Genomic DNA, 24508 nt, shown 5'->3' on the forward strand with positions numbered 1-24508 from the left:
TACATTGCGCCCAAGAACCTTTACTCGGACTAGCGACATGGACTGGAGGACCGCATCACCAAACTTCCAAGCGATGTCTCCATCCACAATGCTCCCAACTGAGGAACGCCGCCAGGACGCCGCCATCACCGGTCCAAGACGTAGGCTTTCACCCGGGGACAGCAACCCAAACAAGAGGGGGAGATGCCGACACACCTAAGCGATGCCTCCAAGGAGGGAAACCACACCCGTAGGCGACACCCACATAATCTTAATAATGTTGAGGATATCGCTTATTGTTAGCATTTCAATCGACTGGGGATTAGAGATTAATCAAAAATAGGGTGATTAATTGATTTTGTCGGTCCACTATTAATCGGCTAGTTTTTGCTTGCAATTCCCAGGTTCCAAGCACTAATAAGTTAGAAATGGAAATAACCGTCAGTGCGCTCTAAGCCTTTAAATAGGACAACACTATGTCTTTCATGTCAAACAATGAGTTAATGAAAAATAAAATGGACAACACTATAACACATGTCCCATTGAACAGGGCCTGATGTGTCACATGTGGGAGCCTATTGAAGAGGATGCCTTGTTTTATTTTTTGACCACTGGGGATCAACGTGATTAATCGCTAGATTCCTGATTAATCGCCTGTCCGAGCAATAAATCGGCATAAATAATAAATAACAAAGATAAGGTATAATGTAAGCGGTCACCCATGGACAAGTGATAAATTGAATGATAAATCGGTGAATCAGACGATATTTTGAACATTACTCTTAAGGAAAGGCCTACTTTGTGGTTGTTCAGTTTTTGACTGTGGGAAGCTAGTTGAAAAGGCGTCGGACTTTACTTTTTTTTTCTACTTAGATAACAGGCTATTGCCCAACCTTGGAATAAGGCCCTTAAGATTATAACAGTTTACAAGATAATTCGCAAAGGCAAACGAGAAAGAAAAAGAAGTTCGATACAAGGACAACAATGACCCATCATGCGACACAACGCGGACGACCCTAGAAGAGCGAAGGATATTAAAGTTTACTATTTTTCTCCGCTACAGCTGATTGAGAACCAACAGTTTCTATGTCTACTTCAGTTGTCATCCAATCTCATCATTAAGATACTTGCATGTACGTAGGGGTAAGAAGATATTCATCGGACTAGGCCTCCTGTTGAATGCATTCCTTGCACTTTGTTCCATTGTAGCCTGGCGCACCTCCTTTCTATTTTGTAAAGAAAAGGCACCTACCGACTATCCTCTACAGCAGCAACTGCATCCACAACAGCATCACCAGTGAGTATATTGTGATCAACAAGGTACAACATACTCTAGTTAGCAGTGCCAAAATCACACGTAACCTATGAAACAAAAACTTAATCGGTCAAAAAGGTGTCACCATTTCAGTCAAAAATCACCAAAATCATGAAAATGTCGGCTCAAATTCATTGACCAACCCCATGCTTCACACACTTGTAGAAGATCCACCCTTTGTGCTTCTCGGTCGTCGACACATACATCTTCACCTTCTTGCAGCGGATGGGGTAGGAGATTGCTAGTGATAGGCGTTGGGAGTTCCTCGTAGAGGAAGGGTGATGAAGTATAGTAGCAGATAGTATTTCCCTCAGTTAAGAATAAAGGTTTATCGAATCAGTACGAGACACCACACAAACAACATAAGCGGCACCTACACACACGAAGCAAATACTTGCACCCAACGTGGGCAAGAGGGTTCTCAATCCACTTATACTCGCCAATTGTAAGGATTAAATATGATAGTGGTAGATAGATAAAAAAGGAAAACAAAAGTAAATAAGTTGCAATAAGTATTTTTGGGGTTTTAGTAAATTAAAAGTGAATGAACCTGAGGGTCATAGGTTGTAACACCCCGGATGTAACTTTCCATGATTGTAACTCCAACTCTTGCCTTTTCCTGCTATGTGATATGATATTTCCTTCGTGGTTGGGTTTTTGTCTTCGTTTTGCATTTTGTTCATGTCATGCAGTCATCATTGCATCGTTTGCATTGCATCATGTCATCATGCAACCATTTTTAAAACTCAACTAAATAAATCGTGTGGATCCTCGGACAATTTACATTGAAGGATATTCACAATGGTGATTTCTCTTTATAACATATCCTCCCAACATTAGGGAGCTATTATTAAATATTCCATTGATGTGGAATCACCATAACACACTTGTAAAATAATTCCCCATGCCCTTGTTTTCTCACTTCTTGACCTCAAACTTTGTCCATAAATTTTTTCATCACTTTTCCAAGCTTCACCAAAAATCCGAGCATTTTTGGACCTTCCAAACACCCACTACCTATTCACCCATTTGAATTAAATTCAAATGTGTTTGAATCTTCCCTTGCCCCATACCACTCCTGCGAGCACCCCATCTGCGAAACCTGACACCATCGGAGGTGACCAGTTCATCGTGTCATTTTGAACGCTATCAACAGAGGCCTTTTGTGTTGTTCTGGATCTCACCAAGACCCTCTTGGATTTTGGCAAGTAGCATGAGGACCGAGGACTCGGAGCAACCGGTCTGTCAAGTTTCTCGAAGACCACATGGACGCCAAGTGCCACAACGTTGACGACCCTTCAAGTTCGACTACGGTTGCCGTGTACCACTACCATCGCAAGAACCGAGACCGGCAAGTCCGAAGACCACAAGTACTACGACTACCCTCGAGGACATTGGCTCCGTCAAGTTCGACTACAACTCGTGTATGACTACCGTCACCGTGTACCACTACTTCCACTACCATTGCCCCGAAGACGTTGGATTCGAAGGTATAACCCCGAGACGACCGCCCGTGAACAAATGCATGTGTGTTGTATGAGATGCTCGTGTTTGCATCGTGTTCGAGTTGTTGCTTGCGTGTCCTCGTTTGACATGCCATCGATTCGTGGGACACCCGGTATCCGGGATCACTCCCCGTTGCTTTGCACATTCCGCACATCCTATCTTTCTTTTGCACCGACACCTCGATGAGTTGTCGGATCATCGGAATGTTGCCGTGGCACCATTTACATTGTCGTTGCGGTGGCACCCCTTTCATTCCGCCATGGTGACCAAATGCTGCATAACATGCTCATGTCAACATTTTCATAAATATTGCATAAAACTTGCATATGTCATCCGCATCATGATAGCAACATTTAAAGCTTAAAATTGTTGTTTGCATCAAATTGCTAAATCACAGGTGGCGATTTACAGGAATTGTTGTTTGTTCTTCTGGCCTTCATTTAAACTTTCCTAAATAGTTAGTTTAATTATGCTTCACCTCTTGCCATGTTTAACAACATTTAATATTGTTGGGTAGCTTTAATGAGATTAAACTAAATATGTCAATGTGGTGTTTCGTAAATATGCAACTCGCTGCATATTGAGCTCCACTTAACTTGTAGTATTGTTTGTGCACTTTGCCATGCCATGCCTCTTTAAACCGGACATGCGTCATACTTGATTGTGCATCATGCCATGTTTATGTGATGGTTATTTACCATGTTGTTTGCTTCTTTCCAGGTGCGCTTCCCCTTGGTAGTTCCGGTAACGTTGCGTTCGTGAGGATTCGTTTGACTATGCCCATTCGTCTTCTTCATGGACTCGTTCTTCATCCTATCGGGATTTCAGGCAAGATGCCCATTACCCTCGATATCACTTCTATCTTTGCTTGCTAGTTGCTACGTTCTATCGCTATGCTGCGCTACCTATCACTTGTTTACCATGCCTCCCATATTGCCACGTCAAGCCTCTAACCGACCTTCCTAGTAACCCGTTGTTTGTCTATGTTACTACTTTGGCTTAGCCCCTATTATAGCATTGTTAGTTGCAGGTGAAGTTGAAGATTGCTCCATGTTGGAACATGTTTATGTTGGGATATCACAATATCTCTTATTTTAATTAATGCATCTATATACCTGGTAAAGGGTGGAAGCCTCGGCCTTTTGCCTAGTGTTTTGTTCCACTCTTGCCGCCTCAGTTTCCGTCATACCAGTGTTATGTTCCTTGATTTTGCGTTCCTCACGCGGTTGGGTTTATGGGAACCCCTTGACAGTTTGCTTTGAATAAAACTCCTCCAGCAAGGCCCAACTTTGGTTTTACATTTTCCTACCCACCACCTATACCTTTCCCTTGGGTTCCGAAGACTCAAGGGTCATCTTTATTTTAAACGCCCCGGGGCCAGTGCTACTCTGAGTGTTGGTCCGAACCACGCAACCTGCGTGGCCACCTCGAGGAAACTTGAGGGCTGGTTTTACTCGTAGCTTGACCTATCCACTGAGCCCTGAGAACGAGATATGTGCAGCTCCTATCGGGATTTATCGGCATATTCGGCGGTCTTGCTGGTCTTGTTTTACCATTGTTGAAATGTCTTGTAACGTGGATTCCAAGACTGATCGGGTCTTTCCGGGAGAAGGAATATCCTTCGTTGATCGTGAGAGCTTGTGATGGGCTAAGTTGGGACACCCTTGCAGGGTATAAACTTTCGAGAGCCATGCCCGCGGTTATGAGGCAGATGGGAATTTGTTAATTTCCGGTTGTAGATAACTTGACACTTGACTTAATTAAAATGCATCAACCGCGTGTGTAGCCGTGATGGTCTCTTTTCGGCGGAGTCTGGGAAGTGAACACGGTTTAGTGTTATGATTGTGCGTAAGTAGTTTCAGGATCACTTCTTGATCACTTCTAGATGACGATCGTTGCGTAGTTTCTCTTCTTACTCTTGTACTCGCCTTTAGCCACCATATTTTGCTTATCAAATGCTGCAACTCCACCTCATTACCACATCCTACACATAAGCTTCAATAGTCTTGATCTCGCAGGTTTTGAGATTGTTAAGTCCTCGTGACTCACAAGATACTACCAAAAAAGTTGCAGGTGCCGAGGATGCCAGTGCAGGTGATGCTTCGACGAGGACCTTGGTCGTTACTATGTTTCATTTCCTGATGATCTGTAGTGGAGCCCAGTTGGGACAATCAGGGATCTAGCATTTGGGGTTATCTTCTTTTCATTTGGATTTGTCCGTAGTCGGACTATGCGTGTACTCTGAATGATGTATGATTTATTTAAGTACTTGTATGAAGTGATGATTGTAAGCCAACTCCTTATCCCTTCCTTGTTCATTACATGGGATTGTGTGAAGATGACCCTTCTTGCGAAACAACCACAATGCGGTTATGCCTCTAAGTCTTCCTCGACATGTGGGAGATATAGCCACATCGTGGGCGTTACAAGTTGGTAATCAGAGCCATCCATGACTTGGGAGCCCCCAGCTTGATCAAATCGCGAACGTTGTTGAGTCTAGAACAAAATGTTTTGAGTCTTAGGATTGTATATATCGGAGAGTAGGATTCTTTTTACTCCTCGGTCCCATTGCTCTGGTGAGGTCTCCTGACATAGATGTTTTATCTTCCCTCTCCTCAAATTTCACTAAGAAAAATTTAGGATCACGCGGGGTATCTTGGGATTCTTCTGATATTCTTGTGACGAGAACATTGTTCTTGGTGCCTCCTGACATTTAGGGGTTATCGCAGTGTCCCCGGGTGTTGAGCTCCGAGGTGTTGTCGTCACAATTTTATCGTTGCAGTTCTGGAATACCTGAGTTTCGCCGACATCAAAAATCTATTTTATGCAGCTAGTGGTAAGATAACCTTGACGCCACCCAGTACTGGGGCGGGAGTTCGGGAGTATTGCCATAGCTAGTATAACGGATGCTTTTGGAAGGTTGAGGTACATGATTTTCGAAGGTTTCTTGGTTATGTGTTGACGGATGGATACAGCTGGATGTAGGGATTGTTAGTTTTGGGTGAGATATATATTGCTTCCCATGTATCCCCAATACCAGATTGCATAACCAGAAAGTTTCTGGAGTTTTATAGGTGGGAATTCAAGTAGCTCTAGTTTTTTTCTCTTTCCGACAGATGCATGATATAAGATTGGGGTTCGATGTCTAGTGGTCCGCCTATCCACGGTCATTTTTACAGTGGTCTCGTTGTGTCTTGAGGAGTCCTTGGCTATGCTGACTCGGGGATGCTTTGTATGTCATGTGCACTGCCTAGTACATGATCCTGCTGTACGATCGATCCCGTGTAGGCCCCACCATGAAAATTTCAGACAAAATCTCTATCATATGTTTCTTTCCGACTTATTCTGCAAGCCAAATCCTTTGTTTTGTTTTATTTGTGGTATTCGAGTTGCTTCGATGTCAAGTGTTGATTCCATACCTTCCCTAAACGGTGTTCTCATATTGCTATGTGAATACTAATCCTTCTTGATCATCCAGGTCATCATGTTAATTCTTTTCCAACCGGCGTGCTTCTCTTCAAGTGGATCCGATCATTTCAACATTTGCGAGATTAATTCTAAGTTTTCTCAATGGTGTTTGTTTCATCCGTCCCAAGTTGTCTTTGTTTTTTCGCCCTCCCACCATTTTCTTCAACAAATCATATATCTTAATCAAGTATCCATTTATTCATGTGAAGTATCTTCACTCTTTTCAATCAATGTTCTGATCCGGTGATCCCTCGTGAAGGTGCTCACGAGCTTCAAGTTCATCATTCTTCATTCTCGTATTCTTTTCTTATGGATTTAACTCAAGCTTTCGGTGTTGATCATATCCCTTTCCCCGTTTCAAATGTTTTCCCATGCCGGTGCACCTATTAATTTCTCACCTATCTCTCTTCATATCCGAAGTGCCGAGGATATCTCAGAAGATTCGTGTTTCCATTCTCAATCCGTTCAAGTTATTTTGAGGTTGTTATCTCATTCAAGCCATTTAATTCTACCGGTGCAATCTCTATTTCAAGCAATCCTTCAACGATGTTTCTTTCGAGTGGGACCTACCCACAGGTCTTTTCCCATGATCTTACCCGACTCTTCTAATTTATCAGGAGCAATTCTCGAATTCTTTCAAAGTTTGACATAAAAATGATTTCTCATCAGTCAAATGTTTCCTCCAAGTTCGCTTTCATATTCTTTTCATCTTTGGTTCAACCTTTCTATTCTTCATCCGGGAGTGTCTCAACAATTCATGGTTGTGTTTCTCATCGTCATTCTCAAATTTTCAAGACCGGAGAAGAGTTCCTCTTAAATCCTTAACCGTTCTTCCAAAGATGCATAGTTCAAGCTTGATGCCATCCTCTCATAATTATTTTCGAATGAAAGAATTCTTTTCATACCCATCCAGAGCATTTCAGGAGTTGTTTTCATTTCTTGATCATCCAAAGGCCATCATTTCAAAAGATTTATTCGTTCTCAATATTCATCTCTCATTACCCAATTCTACCGGTGCATCATTCAAACATCCTCTAATCAGTTCATGATCTCTTCGTCCTCATGTATCTAAATCCCCTCAAGTATCTTCATTCATTTTCCAATTCCTCCTGGTGAATTGTTCCTTGGTTACTTTAATTTTCAGTTCTTACGGTGGTTCTTTCAAGATTCCTCTTCCTATGTTCTCATATTTAATTTATTCCTTGTTTCAATCATACTGGTGGTTCGTTGAAGACCTTCTCAAGTTTACGCTATATCTCTCTTAATCCTTTCTACGAGAATAAGTAGTATGCCAAATCCGTTGCTTGTCATCAATTTAAATTTCTGAAGGATACGCATAACGTAATTCTTATTATTGTTTCATCCAAGTGATCTAGTTTCTTCATTCCAGAGTTGTTCATCATGTCATTTTTCTCGGTTTGAGATGCTTCATCTTTTCTTTTCTAGAATTCCAAGTATTCTCGGTTATATCATCGCGAAGCTCCATCTAAATCATCGCAAGGCTTCACCTTGTGTTCTCAACTTATTTTTTTTATTTATCATCCTTTTATTATCAGAGTTCTTCATGGAGGCTCTACATGGTGGGTCGTCAAGGATTCTTTTCATCCTTCAATTGTTCTTCAAGGTTTGGCTCGAAGTTATGACCCGCCAAGCTATAATCAAAATTAAACATGGTGCTCAACACATGTTTTGTTTTGAGACGTTCAAGCATTTTTCATCTTTCATTCCAAAGTGCAATTCTCCTACCTTATCTTTTGAGATGGTGTTATATCATTCTTGACGATTTCCATTCATGTTTCGTGCTTCACATGTTGTCGAGAATGAGGTATTTTAAATCCATCAATCTCTTCGTTGGAGTTATCTTGGTATAGATTTGTCACGACCGGGTTTTCCGGGTAACAAATTTCCAGAAAAGACCGTCGTGCTCATCAGCCCCAGGATTACTGTTAGCTGATGAGGCTCCAACTTGATTCAGAAATTCCAAGCAAAATACAAAAATATGTAGTACAAGACCATTCTGGCCTGTGAGTACAACAAATGGTTTCTAGTGGTTGATGGCGGAAGCGGGTTGTGAAACATCTGTGTCTATGGGACTCCATTTCCCACGGGAACAGCTGACCAGGTTAATTCCTATCTTCGCGAGGCTGCTATCTCCATTGAGTGGGTTCCGGGGCTGGCATCGCGTCGCTCCTCTCCGTGCGAGCAAAATCTGGCCAAGACAATAGCCAGGGACAAGCCAGTGAGTACTTTGAATGTACTCGCAAACACTATGAATACAGGTATAATATAACAATGATGTGCTGAAAATATTTTATGCTCATGACGTCATTCACAAAAGATAAATAAATCTCGGATGCGTGCAAGCAAGTTATTTATAAAATTTCAATAACAGAGTAGCATTAAAATTTATGAAATAAATAACAAGTAATGCCACAGTCGGGCGTCTGAGCGACACCACATAAAGGGCTTTAAAAGAAATGCCACAGTCGGGCGTCTGAGCGACGCCACATAAAGGGCTTTAAAAGAAATGCCACAGTCGGGCGTCTGAGCGACGCCACATAAAGGGCTTTAAAAGAAATGCCACAGTCGGGCGTCTGAGCGACGCCACATAAAGGGCTTTAAAAGAAATGCCACAGTCGGGCGTCTGAGCGACGCCACATAAAGGGATTTAAAAGAAATGCCACAGTCGGGCGTCTGAGCGACGCCACACAAAGGGCTTTAAAAGAAATGCCACAGTCGGGCGTCTGAGCGACGCCACATAAAGGGCTTTAAAAGAAATGCCACAGTCGGGCGTCTGAGCGACGCCACATAAAGGGCTTTAAAAGAAATGCCACAGTCGGGCGTCTGAGCGACGCCACATAAAGGGCTTTAAAAGAAACAATCATAATGAATATCCCTGGAGGTAGAACCATCCCAGAGATACTCGATAATAACAATAATAGCATGGGTTAGTCAACAATAATAATAATCATCATAGATATCACAAGTCACGAGTAGTAATTCCATTTTTCTGGTTAACGGTTTCACCTCCGAAGACCGACACTAAGACCGACACCTGACCTATCCCAGACTGTAATCCTTAACCATGGACACGGCTATTCGAATAGGTTTATTCTCTGCAGAGGGTGTACTCTTTACCCACGAGTAACGGATTTCTCTAGTCCAGCAGGACTAATTCTGTCTACGGTCTTTTTGTTGAAAACACACCTAAATTGCACACACCAGCTTATCTCACACGTGTCTGGAATCACCCACGACACCTGTTAAGCAAACTCTAAGTGGGGAGGCTACAACCTCGCGTAGCATGGGATCAAATTTATATCGCGCGCTCTAAGGGGTGGCCTCCCCTCTCGGTCCCAACCGGAAACACCCATGCCCCCGGACCAGGTGGCCTGCCTACCAGCTACAACCGGTATCTTCCACCATGGCCTCTCTGTACGGTGTGTGCTGGAAAGAGGTTGACAACTTACTGAACCGTACTCTACTTGCTGTAGAGACGAGTGGTAGTACGAAACAAGTATGGGGGTTACTGGAACAAGACTCGATCTACGGTCGACTCAGGAGGTTCAAGTATTCCCTGCATGATTAGCATGACGCATATATTTCATCCAACAAAGTCACCGCTCATATCACCTTACCATGCCATACCAGACATAACCGTCCCGACGGAGACCGGCGACAAACTCATGCCTACCCAAGGCCGAGGTTTTCCCGGGTTCCTGCCGGTATGCATGCAAGGCACATGAGGGTGATTATCATCACAAGTGAGTCCATTTCCAACAGCATGGAAATCAACAACATGCACCCATGCATATGATCATATCACATGAAATAACAAGTCCTTCGAAATGCGGTGGTGTTATAAATGTATCAACGATCACACCAAAAATATTATGCCGGGGTTCAGAATGCTTGCCTTCAATGTTGTGGAGGGGTGAGGTGCTCTCCAAAACTTTTGAAAGCTTCTTCTCTCTCCCAAAATCCTATTTAAAAATATATTTGAATTAACACACATTTCAAAAACAGAACCAAAAAGTTGTTTGAAATTTTTTCAAATAAATCTTAAAATAAACTAGACCAAATTTAAGGAAGGTAGGAAAAAGAATCAACTCATTTGGAGTTATATTTAAAAAGTTATAGCCAGTCAAAGATTTGGTCAAATCTGTTATTTAAAATAAAACAGAAAAGAAAACGGTTCAGATAGAATACGCTTTCGGTGCAGAGGAGGCGTACTTGGGGCTTTACGCCTCCACTTAACCACGCGGGCGGCGCGGGGTGTCACTGACAGTGGGCCTGCCTGGCCCACTGGTCAGGTTTGACCAGTCGCCGCGCGTCGTCTCCCTCCTTTGCCCGAGCGGAGCGGGGCTCCGGCGATCGTCGCCGGCGTTTGGCTGCTCCTCGCGGGCCCCCGAGGGTGGGGATGGATCCGTAAGGTTGGGGCGGTCCTCCCGGTAGTCGTTGGGTCGGCGGGGACGGAGTGAGCTGCCGGCGGCGAGCTCCGCGGCGGAAGAAGGCTTCGGTGGCGAAGTGACTTTGTGGCGGCGTTGGCTCCCGATCAAAATCAAGTAGGGGAAAAGGCTCACGGGAGGATGTGGAAGCTCTTGGTGGAGAGAACGGAGAGTGGGAGATACTGGAGGTGCCGGATTGGCCGGGGCGGTGGCGGCGGCAGGAGTTGCCGGAGATGAGGAAGGAGGCCTCCCCGGGTCGAATGCGAGCTAGGGGAGTGCCATAGGGGTGGTCTGAGGTCGCGTGCGTGCTCAGAGGGGCTCGGGGTGTCCATTTATAGCGCGACGAGGTCGGTTCCGCGGCGGCCGTGGATAAGCTCTCCGGCGAACCGCCTCTCTGTGGCTAGGGCGACGTGGCGGCGACGAGCGCTAGGGGACGAAGCTGCGGATGAGCACGTACTGCTCACAGGGGCAGGTGGCGAGCCGGGGTGGCTTGGGCGGCGCTGCACGGCGCAGGGCTGTCGGGCGGCGGCGGCGGCTAGTGCTTGGCCTGCCGGGCGCGGCGAGGGGCGGCTTGGCGCGTAGCTGAGAGAAGGGGAGCGCGTGGCGTGATGCTGCTGTGTGGGCCAAAGCCAGGGGGGCCAGCGTGTCGGCTCGGGCGCGTGGCTGCAATTTGCGCGCTCTGGGCGCGCCGAGTGCACGCACGGGACGTGCTCGACGAAATGCTATGGCATGCTAGGGGGCTCCAAACCACAAGAAAGTTAGCAGGGTGGGGTTATAGTTTAAGGCAAAACCATTGGACATGCTGGTCTGGCCAGGGGATTAAGTCCATAGTGCAAACAAGGACTCATGTCAAAACTGATCATGCCCGAAAGGTGTTTGACAAAATGCCAAGGGCACTTAGGCATTTCTTGGAGTGGCCAAAATCTCCAGATCAGTGTCTCTGTGGATGAAAGAGAGAGTGGTGAGGTTATTTGGCCAAAAGCAGAAACTTGTTAGTGCAAGTTTTACAAAACTTCAATTCTGGACAGGAAATAAATAGCATTATTTCATGAACCAAAAATGATCCAAAAGGTGCATGCTCCTGGACTTAAGGGTTTAACATGGGGGACTACAAGTAGGAGAAATGATCAAGGGTTAAAGAGCAAGTAAAAACATGGTTGCTGTACAAACCATCAAGTTGGTCCAGAATGAGGATGAGGTTGATTCACTCAAATTTTTCAAAGAACATAAATAGGTTTTTGCACAAAGTGAAATAATAGGCTCCTACTGACCTCCCCTAATTTTGGTAGAAGTTTTAAAGAAATATTTAAATAGGTTGTAGTGCAAAAAGCACTCTGGACCAGAGATGAAAAATTGAGTGTAGGGCTCAAAATATTTCATGAATGAAATATATTTTAGCATAAAAGTGATTTAAAAACATCACATGACATCTCCAAATTTTTGTGGGAATTTTAAGTGAATTTATCAAATGGTTGTAGTTCAAATATGGCCATTTAACCTAGAAAACCCTTTTCAAGAAAATAAAGATCAAGCAACCTAATTATTTAATTAGTTACACTGATAAAGGAAAGTTTTTCTTGAGAGGTTAAACAAGTCCAACAACATTTTTGAAAAGTTTTCTCTTTGGGAAAAACTCATCATAACAGGGAAGGAAATGATTTAAACAAAATCAAAATGGAGCTCAAAAATTCAAAGTTTTAAATCCTGGCAAAATTTTATTCCATTAAAACAAGGCCAAAATTTTGGGGTGTCACAATACTAACCCCCTTAAAAAAAATCTCGCCCTCGAGATTTGCTAAAAGCGGTGTTAAGAAAATAATTACGCAATAAAGATGTAGCTACAGTGAGAGGGCAATAAGTGGTGAAAAACCACAGTGTGAAAAACTGGGGCTGCGCGGAAAAGTCTACGGTTCGGGACAAAAACGGGTGATTTCTACGCTGGATATAAATTTAGGATAACTCCTAAATTTAGATATACGCTGGTCGTACCCGAGAGCACAGTGCTCTCTCTGGCCGACAGGTGGACCCGGGGTCCACTGTCAGTCTCCTCTTCTTCTCCCTCTGGCCCTTTCTTCCTCCTCTCTCCCGCGCGCTTTCTCCACCGGCGACGCCTAGTGTGTAGGGCATCTAGGCCGTACCGTGGTAGTGCGCGGCGTGCTAGCTGCCGGTGCAGCGTGCACTCACCTCGCGGGCCAGCGCGCTGTCGGCACTGCTCGCGGATTCGACTCCGAACACCGGCGATCGGCGACGAGCGGCGTTGGTGGACTTCGCCCACCGTACACCGAGCTCGAGCTATAAAAACGGCCGGGGTGCCTCTCTCTTCTTCCTCACACCTGGCCTCACTTCTCCTCCTCCTTCTTTCTCCATTACTGCTTACAGAAGCTCGGTCGAGGCTCTAATGGCGGAGGCGATGCCGGACTGGTTTGTGATCCTGATATGCGGAGGGCTGGCGACGCTGCTGGGGCTCTCTGTGCTCCTGTGCGCGATAATCTTCGACGAGTATCGCGATGCTGCGGCTCGGGTGTTGGTTCTCCGCGGTGGTGGTGATCATGAGGAGTAGATGGGGTGTGCCGGGTGCTAACTGTTGTTAGGGGGGTGATTAGCTGGATGTAACACCGTTGCAAAGTTTTGCAAACAGTGTATGTGTCCGAATGATTATGGTTGTGAGTCTGCTCGTGGTGCTGAGTGAAATTAAATAATCCACGTCGTGAGAAAGTGTAGATGTAGCAACTCAGGGAAAAGAAAATCTCACTCCAGGGTTTTGCGAGGGAAAACAGTTAATTTAAAGGAGCATAAACCACAACAAAAACTACACACATTAGCAGAAGCCAAATAATTGACTCGTCGTACAAACTCAGGGTATCACGCATAAGTCACACACATAAATAAATGCTGCAAAGAACAAATACAGTAGTGACGTCTAAAATGAAAATGGTAACTGGGCGGGGTCCTGATAAAATGTCTCTGGTAAAGGGATACATTCTTCTTCAATTGGAGGCAGTGGATTGACCAGTCGATGTATGCGTCTCTCCGTGTCGGGTCTCAGTGGTCTGCCGATGGCAATCTGAGGATTTAAATCTGCGAGGCTCTGGAGATAATCCATCACTCGCTGGTTCAAATGCTCTTGAGCAATGATGTACTGGATAAGGTTGGCCAGAACTGGGTCTCTCTCAATACGTCCACCGGGAAAAGATGTTACTTCTCCGGGTGCTGCACGGCTCGGAAAGTAATAATATCCTCGTTCGCGGGCATAGGGTACTGCGGATCGAAGACGAGCAATCGCTTCTTTCGCAGCAGCTTCTATGGCCAAGTGTGGGGTTGGCATAGATTTCCCCACGAAGGAAACTTCCGTTGGATCTTGGTTGGGGTCTACAGGAGGAATGTGTACTGCTGCCCAATATTCCGAGGTGGATGGGGTGATCCTCGATTTGAACAGCTCGTACTGGGGTGGCTGGGTAGAACCCATGGTACTGCGGGTAAAATCCCACAATATTTTGACAAAGCTACCTGGGGTTGCATCTGGGGTTCTCAGATGAATGCTGGGGTTCGGCATGACAGGAAAAAGCGTGAGTGTTGTGCACAAAGTGAGGGTTGCTGGGTAAGGTCACAAGGTGGCCTTTATATAGCAATGGAGCCGGATCGTTTTACCGTGGTGAAAGGTAAAAATTTGCCAGCTTAGCTCCAAAGGTCGGGTCAGTGTCAGAGATACACATATCTCATAAAAAGACGCGTTACTGTGGTTGTCGTCGGGTTGGTTTTGGGTAGTTGTGCCTGGAAAAATATGCAGCTATGCGCTGACCAAATATGCAAGGCTATTATTAAAACAGAGGCACAAAGACAGGCTGCGTTAATATACGCGGTCGCATGATTACAAAGCGAGGATACATTGAAACTTGGTGCTACTCATACTGCTTAGTCTACCTCGTTTATGTCTAAACGGGCGTGCCTGGTGGATGTCGAGGCTTCTCCACGTGTCTCTCTGCCGGGATTAGTCGGAGATGGCGGAGGAACTGCAGGGTCGGGGTAGTGATGATGACCATCGCGGGGATTGTTGGCCACAACCCCGTTGGAGTGTGCTCCCAAAATGCGTCGAAGCACTTCTGGGGTTATCGCAGCACCTTGGCCGATGGCTGGGGCAGATCTCGGGGTCTCGATCGGTTGTCCAAACAGCACGACTGGGTTGTCGGTGTTGGGCTCGTTTTCTTCTCTCGCCGGGGCTCGACGAACCAGCTCTCCACGAGCTGCGATTAGATCAATAGTGATCTGGTCGAACAGTGCCTCTAGTGCACTTACATAGCGCACTAGGTGCAATAATGCGGGGTCCGTCTCGTGATCTCCATTGGCAACTTGGGGTGGTCTACCATACCCTTCACGTCTGGGGTAGTAGTGGAACGAGCGACAGTTAACTCTGGGCGACAAGTGCCTGAGATGAACTATAGCCTCTCGAGCGGCAGCTGGATGGCTTGTGGCTCAAAGGATGTTGTTCTTCCGGTGAACCGGTAGGGGCGCTCGGGTGCTAGACTCCTACCGTAAATGTGCACAGTGGCCCAGAATTGGCGGTCTTCACCGCTCATGGGTCCTTGATACACAACATATTCTGGTGGCTCCTCTAACGCGTAGGCACGACGGGTGAGGTTTGCGAGGATGGTCACAAAACCTCCAAGGTTGGTTGCTGTGGTTTCGTTGTGCACTATAGGTCCAGGCATTGTGGCTCGGTTTGGGGTAGCGGCTGTGTTGTGCTAATTTGGTGCTAGCGCACCCTTTTTATAGGAAAAAGGGGACGGAATCTTCCTTCGAACGCTTGCGAGAAAGGACTATTTAGGGGCCGGTCACTGGCGCATGAGTGACAGGTTAGGTTGATAGGTTGGGCACCGACTGCCAAAAGTGTTGGGTCACTGTGTGGCTATCTTGCACGAGAAGCTTGGCTGGGGTTTGGTTAAGGTCTGGTGGGTTTGTTTGCCTAGTTTATTGACCTGGCTAAGAGAGGATTAGCCAATGGTCAGCCTAGCTCTGATACCAAGTCTGTCACGACCGGGTTTTCCGGGTAACAAATTTCCAGAAAAGACCGTCGTGCTCATCAGCCCCAGGATTACTGTTAGCTGATGAGGCTCCAACTTGATACAGAAATTCCAAGCAAAATACAAAAAATATGTAGTACAAGACCATTCTGGCCTGTGAGTACAACAAATGGTTTCTAGTGGTTGATGGCGGAAGCGGGTTGAGAAACATCTGTGTCTATGGGACTCCATTTCCCACGGGAACAGCTGACCATGTTAATTCCTATCTTCGCGAGGCTGCTATCTCCATTGAGTGGGTTCCGGGGCTGGCATCGCGTTGCTCCTCTCCGTGCGAGCAAAATCTGGCCAAGACAATAGCCAGGGACAAGCCAGTGAGTACTTTGAATGTACTCGCAAACACTATGAATACAGGTATAATATAACAATGATGTGCTGAAAATATTTTATGCTCATGACATCAGTCACAAAAGATAAATAAATCTCGGATGCGTGCAAGCAAGTTATTTAAAAAATTTCAATAACAGAGTAGCATTAAAATTTATGAAATAAATAACAAGTAATGCCACAGTCGGGCGTCTGAGCGACACCACATAAAGGGCTTTAAAAGAAATGCCACAGTCGGGCGTCTGAGCGACGCCACATAAAGGGCTTTAAAAGAAATGCCACAGTCGGGCGTCTGAGCGACGCCACATAAAGGGCTTTAAAAGAAATGCCACAGTCGGGCGTCTGAGCGACGCCACATAAAGGGCTTTAAAAGAAATGCCACAGTCGGGCGTCTGAGCGACGCCACATAAAGGGCTTTAAAAGAAATGCCACAGTCGGGCGTCTGAGCGACGCCACATAAAGGGCTTTAAAAGAAATGCCACAGTCGGGCGTCTGAGCGACGCCACATAAAGGGCTTTAAAAGAAATGCCACAGTCGGGCGTCTGAGCGACGCCACATAAAGGGCTTTAAAAGAAACAATCATAATGAATATCCCTGGAGGTAGAACCATCCCAGAGATACTCGATAATAACAATAATATCATGGGTTAGTCAACAATAATAATAATCATCATAGATATCACAAGTCACGAGTAGTAATTCCATTTTTCTGGTTAACGGTTTCACCTCCGAAGACCGACACTAAGACCGACACCTGACCCATCCCAGACTGTAATCCTTAACCATGGACACGGCTATTCGAATAGGTTTATTCTCTGCAGAGGGTGTACTCTTTACCCACGAGTAACGGATTTCTCTAGTCCAGCAGGACTAATTCCGTCTACGGTCTTTTTGTTGAAAACACACCTAACTTGCACACACCAGCTTATCTCACACGTGTCTGGAATCACCCACGACACCTGTTAAGCAAACTCTAAGTGGGGAGGCTACAACCTCGCGTAGCATGGGATCAAATTTATATCGCGCGCTCTAAGGGGTGGCCTCCCCTCTCGGTCCCAACCGGAAACACCCATGCCCCCGGACCAGGTGGCCTGCCTACCAGCTACAACCGGTATCTTCCACCATGGCCTCTCTGTACGGTGTGTGCTGGAAAGAGGTTGACAACTTACTGAACCGTACTCTACTTGCTGTAGAGACGAGTGGTAGTACGAAACAAGTATGGGGGTTACTGGAACAAGACTCGATCTACGGTCGACTCAGGAGGTTCAAGTATTCCCTGCATGATTAGCATGACGCATATATTTCATCCAACAAAGTCACCGCTCATATCACCTTACCATGCCATACCAGACATAACCGTCCCGACGGAGACCGGCGACAAACTCATGCCTACCCAAGGCCGAGGTTTTCCCGGGTTCCTGCCGGTATGCATGCAAGGCACATGAGGGTGATTATCATCACAAGTGAGTCCATTTCCAACAGCATGGAAATCAACAACATGCACCCATGCATATGATCATATCACATGAAATAACAAGTCCTTCGAAATGCGGTGGTGTTATAAATGTATCAACGATCACACCAAAAATATTATGCCGGGGTTCAGAATGCTTGCCTTCAATGTTGTGGAGGGGTGAGGTGCTCTCCAAAACTTTTGAAAGCTTCTTCTCTCTCCCAAAATCCTATTTAAAAATATATTTGAATTAACACATATTTCAAAAACAGAACCAAAAAGTTGTTTGAAATTTTTTCAAATAAATCTTAAAATAAACTAGACCAAATTTAAGGAAGGTAGGAAAAAGAATCAACTCATTTGGAGTTATATTTAAAAAGTTATAGCCAGTCAAAGATTTGGTCAAATCTGTTATTTAAAATAAAACAGAAAAGAAAACGGTTCAGATAGAAATACGCTTTCGGTGCAGAGGAGGCGTACTTGGGGCTTTACGCCTCCACTTAACCACGCGGGCGGCGCGGGGTGTCACTGACAGTGGGCCTGCCTGGCCCACTGGTCAGGTTTGACCAGTCGCCGCGCGTCGTCTCCCTCCTTTGCCCGAGCGGAGCGGGGCTCCGGCGATCGTCGCCGGCGTTTGGCTGCTCCTCGCGGGCCCCCGAGGGTGGGGATGGATCCGTAAGGTTGGGGCGGTCCTCCCGGTAGTCGTTGGGTCGGCGGGGACGGAGTGAGCTGCCGGCGGCGAGCTCCGCGGCGGAAGAAGGCTTCGGTGGCGAAGTGACTTTGTGGCGGCGTTGGCTCCCGATCAAAATCAAGTAGGGGAAAAGGCTCACGGGAGGATGTGGAAGCTCTTGGTGGAGAGAACGGAGAGTGGGAGATACTGGAGGTGCCGGATTGGCCGGGGCGGTGGCGGCGGCAGGAGTTGCCGGAGATGAGGAAGGAGGCCTCCCCGGGTCGAATGCGAGCTAGGGGAGTGCCATAGGGGTGGTCTGAGGTCGCGTGCGTGCTCAGAGGGGCTCGGGGTGTCCATTTATAGCGCGACGAGGTCGGTTCCGCGGCGGCCGTGGATAAGCTCTCCGGCGAACCGCCTCTCTGTGGCTAGGGCGACGTGGCGGCGACGAGCGCTAGGGGACGAAGCTGCGGATGAGCACGCACTGCTCACAGGGGCAGGTGGCGAGTCGGGGTGGCTTGGGCGGCGCTGCACGGCGCAGGGCTGTCGGGCGGCGGCGGCGGCTAGTGCTTGGCCTGCCGGGCGCGGCGAGGGGCGGCTTGGCGCGTAGCTGAGAGAAGGGGAGCGCGTGGCGTGATGCTGCTGTGTGGGCCAAAGCCAGGGGGGCCAGCGTGTCGGCTCGGGCGCGTGGCTGCAATTTGCGCGCTCTGGGCGCGCCCAGTGCACGCACGGGACGTGCTCGACGAAATGCTATGGCATGTTAGGGGGCTCCAAACCACAAGAAAGTTAGCAGGGTGGGGTTATAGTTTAAGGCAAAACCATTGGACATGCTGGTCTGGCCAGGGGATTAAGTCCATAGTGCAAACAAGGACTCATGTCAAAACTGATCATGCCCGAAAGGTGTTTGACAAAATGCCAAGGGCACTTAGGCATTTCTTGGAGTGGCCAAAATCTCCAGATCAGTGTCTCTGTGGATGAAAGAGAGAGTGGTGAGGTTATTTGGCCAAAAGCAGAAACTTGTTAGTGCAAGTTTACAAAACTTCAATTCTGGACAGGAAATAAATAGCATTATTTCATGAACCAAAAATGATCCAAAAGGTGCATGCTCCTGGACTTAAGGGTTTAACATGGGGGACTACAAGTAGGAGAAATGATCAAGGGTTAAAGAGCAAGTAAAAACATGGTTGCTGTACAAACCATCAAGTTGGTCCAGAATGAGGATGAGGTTGATTCACTCAAATTTTTCAAAGAACATAAATAGGTTTTTGCACAAAGTGAAATAATAGGCTCCTACTGACCTCCCCTAATTTTGGTAGAAGTTTTAAAGAAATATTTAAATAGGTTGTAGTGCAAAAAGCACTCTGGACCAGAGATGAAAAATTGAGTGTAGGGCTCAAAATATTTCATGAATGAAATATATTTTAGCATAAAAGTGATTTAAAAACATCACATGACATCTCCAAATTTTTGTGGGAATTTTAAGTGAATTTATCAAATGGTTGTAGTTCAAATATGGCCATTTAACCTAGAAAACCCTTTTCAAGAAAATAAAGATCAAGCAACCTAATTATTTAATTAGTTACACTGATAAAGGAAAGTTTTTCTTGAGAGGTTAAACAAGTCCAACAACATTTTTGAAAAGTTTTCTCTTTGGGAAAAACTCATCATAACAGGGAAGGAAATGATTTAAACAAAATCAAAATGGAGCTCAAAAAATTCAAAGTTTTAAATCCTGGCAAAATTTTATTCCATTAAAACAAGGCCAAAATTTTGGGGTGTCACAAGATTTCACTTAAAGCCTTCCCTAATGAATGTTGCTAATTGTGGTGTCTATCAGTAATCCAAGTTTCCACCTATTCTCGCGGTGAAAGAAGTTTTTCATATCTTTGGTGCTCTCAATCAAATCAATGTTTTCCATTAGTGGCTGGTTGTCACCTCTTAGTCTTGAGATGTTTGCCTTAAGCCCACTACAAGCTTATTCATTTCATTGTTGATTTTCGAATAACTCCGTCATATCCTTCTTGGAAGGGTGCTTTCCAAGCTCATTTGCGGCAGAAGTTGGCATTTTCTTCTCCATTCTGTATTTCCAATGATCTATCTTCTATTATTTCTTCCGGAGGCATTGCGATGTTGCTCTTTTAACTCATCATCTCGAATTGTGAAGATCATGTTCTTTTCCTTGCTTTTCCATTCAACGGGAGTGTTGTGTCCTCTATCCAAGTTCCTTTTATCTTATCAAGTCTTGCATCTCTTTTCAACTGGAGTGCTGTCCGAATTTGATCTTCCTTGTTTCTTGTTTACCTTGTTTCAACCAGAGTGGTTCCAATTCCTTCTTGTCCATTGTACTCGTCATTCATAGCTTTGCAACCTCCAAGGTTCATATGGTGTTCCTTGTTTCTATTTTCTACCGCAGTGCTCTCAATAGTGTTCAACTCTGTTGTGTTCTTTCTTTAAACTCTGCAACCTCTCAAGGTTCTTTGGTTTCACTCATTTGTCGAAGAAGCAACTTAGTTTTACCTCTTCTCTTCCTCTCCCATTTCTCTTCGGTGCCATCCTAGATCTTGGGACGAGATCCTCTTGTAGTGGTGGAGTGTTGTAACACCCTGGATGTAACTTTCCATGATTGTAACTCCAACTCTTGCCTTTTCCGGCTATGTGATATGATATTTCCTTCGTGGTTGGGTTTTTGTCTTTGTTTTGCATTTTGTTCATGTCATTCATTCGTCATTGCATCATTTGCATTGCATCATTTCATCATGCAACCCTTTTTAAAACTCAATTAAATAAATCATGTGGATCCTCGGACCATTTAAATTGAAGGATATTCACAATGGTGATTTCTCTTTATAACATATCCTCCCAATATTAGGGAGCTATTATTAAATATTCCATTGATGTGGAATCACCATAACACACTTGTAAAATAATTCCCCATGCCTTTGTTATCTCACTTCTTGACCTCAAACTTTGTCCATAAATTCTTTCATCACTTTTCCAAGCTTCACCAAAAATCCGAGCAGTTTTGGACCTTCCAAACCCCCACTCCCAATTCACCCATTTGAATTAAGTTCAAATGTGTTTGAAACTGCCCTTGCCCCATACCACTCATGCGAGCACCCCATCTGCGAAACCTGCCACCGTCGGAGGTGACCGGTTCATCGTGTCATTTTGAACGCTATCAATCGAGGCCTTTTGTGTTGTTCTGGATCTTGCCAAGACCCTCTTGGATTTCGGCAAGTAGCATGAGGACCAAGGACTCGGAGCAACCGGTCTGTCAAGTTTCTCGAAGACCACATGGACACCAAGTGCCACGACGTTGACGACCCTTCAAGTTCGACTACGGTTGCCGTGTACCACTACCGTCGCAAGAACCAAGACCAGCAAGTCTGAAGACCCCAAGTACCTTGACTACCCTCGAGGACATTGGCTCTGTCAATTTCGACTACAACTCGTGTACGACTACCATCGCCGTGTACCACTACTTCCACCACCGTCGCCCCGAAGACGTTGGATTCGAAGGTATAACCCCGAGACGACCGCCCATGAACAAATGCATGTGTGTTGTATGAGGTGCTCGTGTTTGCATCGTGTTCGAGTTGTCGCTTGCACGTCCTCGTTTGCCATGCCACCGATTCATGGGACACCTGGTATCCGGGATCACTCCCCGTTGCTTTGCACATTCTGCACATCCTATCTTTCTTTTGCACCGACACCTTGATGAGTTGTCGGATCATCGGAATGTTGTCGTGGCACCATTTCCGTTGTCGTTTCCGTGGCACCCCTTCCGTTCCGCCATGGTGACCAAATGCTTCATAACATGCTCATGTTAACATTTTCATAAATATTGCATAAAACTTGCATATGTCATCCGCATCATGATAGCAACATTTAATGCTTAAAATTGTTGTTTGCATCAAATTGTTAAATGATAGGTGGCGATTTACTGGAATTGTTGTTTGTTGTTCTGGCCTTCATTTAAACTTGCCTAAATAGTTAGTTTAATTACGCTTCACCTCTTGCCATGTTTAACAACATTTAATATAGTTGGGTAGCTTTAACGAGATTAAACTAAATATGTCAACGTGGTGTTTTGTCAATAGGCAACTCGTTGCATATTGAGCTCCACTTAACTTGTAGTATTGTTTGTGCACTTTGCCATGCCATGCCTCTTTAAACCTGACATGCATCATACTTGATTGTGCATCATGCCATGTTTATGTGATGGTTGTTTACCATGTTGTTTGCTTCTTTTTGGGTGCGCTTCCCCTTGGTAGTTCCGATAATGTTGCGTTCGTGAGGATTCGTTTGACTACACCCGTTCATCTTCTTCATGGACTCGTTCTTCATCCTATCGGGATTTCAGGCAAGATGACCATTACCCTCGATATCACTTCTATCTTTGCTTGCTAGTTGCTACGTTCTATCGCTATGTTGCGCTACCTATCACTTGTTTACCATGCCTCCCATATTGCCATGTCAAGCCTCTAACCCACCTTCCTAGCAAACCGTTGTTTGGCTATTTTACTGCTTTGGCTCAGACGCTCTTATAGCATTGTTAGTTGCAGGTGAAATTGAAGCTTGCTCCATGTTGGAACATGTTTATGTTGGGATATCACAATATCTCTTTTTTTAATTAATGCATCTATATACCTAGTAAAGGGGGGAAGGCTCGGCCTTTTGCCTGGTGTTTTATTCCACTCTTGCCGCCTTAGTTTCCGTCATACCGGTGTTATTTTGCTTGATTTTGTGTTCCTCACGCAGTTGGGTTTATGGGAACCCCTCGATAGTTCGCTTTGAATAAAACTCCTCCAGCAAGGCCCAACTTTGGTTTTACATTTGCCTACCCACCATCTATACCTTTCCCTTGGGTTCTGTAGACTCAAGGGTCATCTTTATTTTAAACCCCCCCGGCCAAAGCTCCTCTGAGTGTTGGTCCGAACCGGGCAACCTGCGGGGCCACCTCGGGGAAACTTCAGGGCTGGTTTTATTCGTAGCTTGAACTATCCAGTGTGCCCTGAGAACGAGATATGTGCAGCTCCAATCGTGATTTGTCGGCACATTTGGGCGGTCTTGCTGGTCCTGTTTAATCATTGTCGAAACGTCTTGTAACCGGGATTCCGAGACTGACCGGGTCTTCCCGGGAGAAGGAGTATCCTTCGTTGATCGTGAGAGCTTGTGATGGGCTAAGTTGGGACACCCCTGCAGGGTATAAACTTTCGATGGCCGTGCCTGCAGTTATGTGGCAGATGGGAATTTGTTAATATCCGGTTGTAGATAACTTGACACTTGACTTAATTAAAATGCATCACCGCGTGTGTAGCCGTGATGGTCTCTTTTTGGCGGAGTCTGGGAAGTGAACACGGTCTTTGTGTTATGATTGTGCGTAAGTAGTTTCAGTTTCACTTCTTTATCACTTCTATATGACGATCGTTGCGTAGTTTCTCTTCTTACTATTGTACTCGCCTTTAGCCTCCATATTTTGCTTATCAAATGCTGCAACTCCAACTCATTACCACATCCTACCCATAAGCTTAAATAGTCTTGATCTCGCAGGTTTTGAGATTGTTAAGTCCTCGTGACTGACAAGATACTACCAAAATAGCTGCAGGTGCCGAGGATGCCAGTGCAGGTGATGCTTCGACGAGGACCTTGGTCGTTACTATGTTTTGTTTCTTGCTGATCAGTAGTGGATCCCAGTTGGGATGATCGGGGATCTAGAATTTGGGGTTATCTTCTTTTCATTTGGATTTGTCTGTAGTCGGACTATGTGTGTACTCTCAATGATGTATGATTTATATAAGTACTTGCGTGGAGTGGCGATTGTAAGCCAACTCCTTATCCCTTTCTTGTTCATTACATGGGATTGTGTGAAGATGACCCTTCTTGCGAAACAACCACAATGCTGTTATGCCTCTAAGTCGTGCCTCGACACATGGGAGATATAGCCGCATCGTGGTTGTTACATAGGTTCACTAGAGGAATCTCTCTCATAAGAATAGGAACAATGGTTAAACAAATTACTGTTGGGCAATTGATAGAATAGCGCAAAGTTATGATGATTCTTCATGGCGTGATCAATATATAGGCATTACATCCATTACAAGTAGACCGACATCCGCTACTAGAAAAATTCTTATAGATAGAAGTTTACCGGTAGCGCTTGTTTAAGAACCCACGCTACTGGTATGTACCAGTGGCGCCTGGTACAAAACACGCTGCTACTACTAAATAACAACATCGTTTGTTAGCTTACCTGTAGCATTTGTTTCGA

Source organism: Triticum aestivum, chromosome 4B (genome assembly GCF_018294505.1).
Source record: "Triticum aestivum cultivar Chinese Spring chromosome 4B, IWGSC CS RefSeq v2.1, whole genome shotgun sequence".
Lineage (NCBI taxonomy): Eukaryota > Viridiplantae > Streptophyta > Magnoliopsida > Poales > Poaceae > Triticum > Triticum aestivum.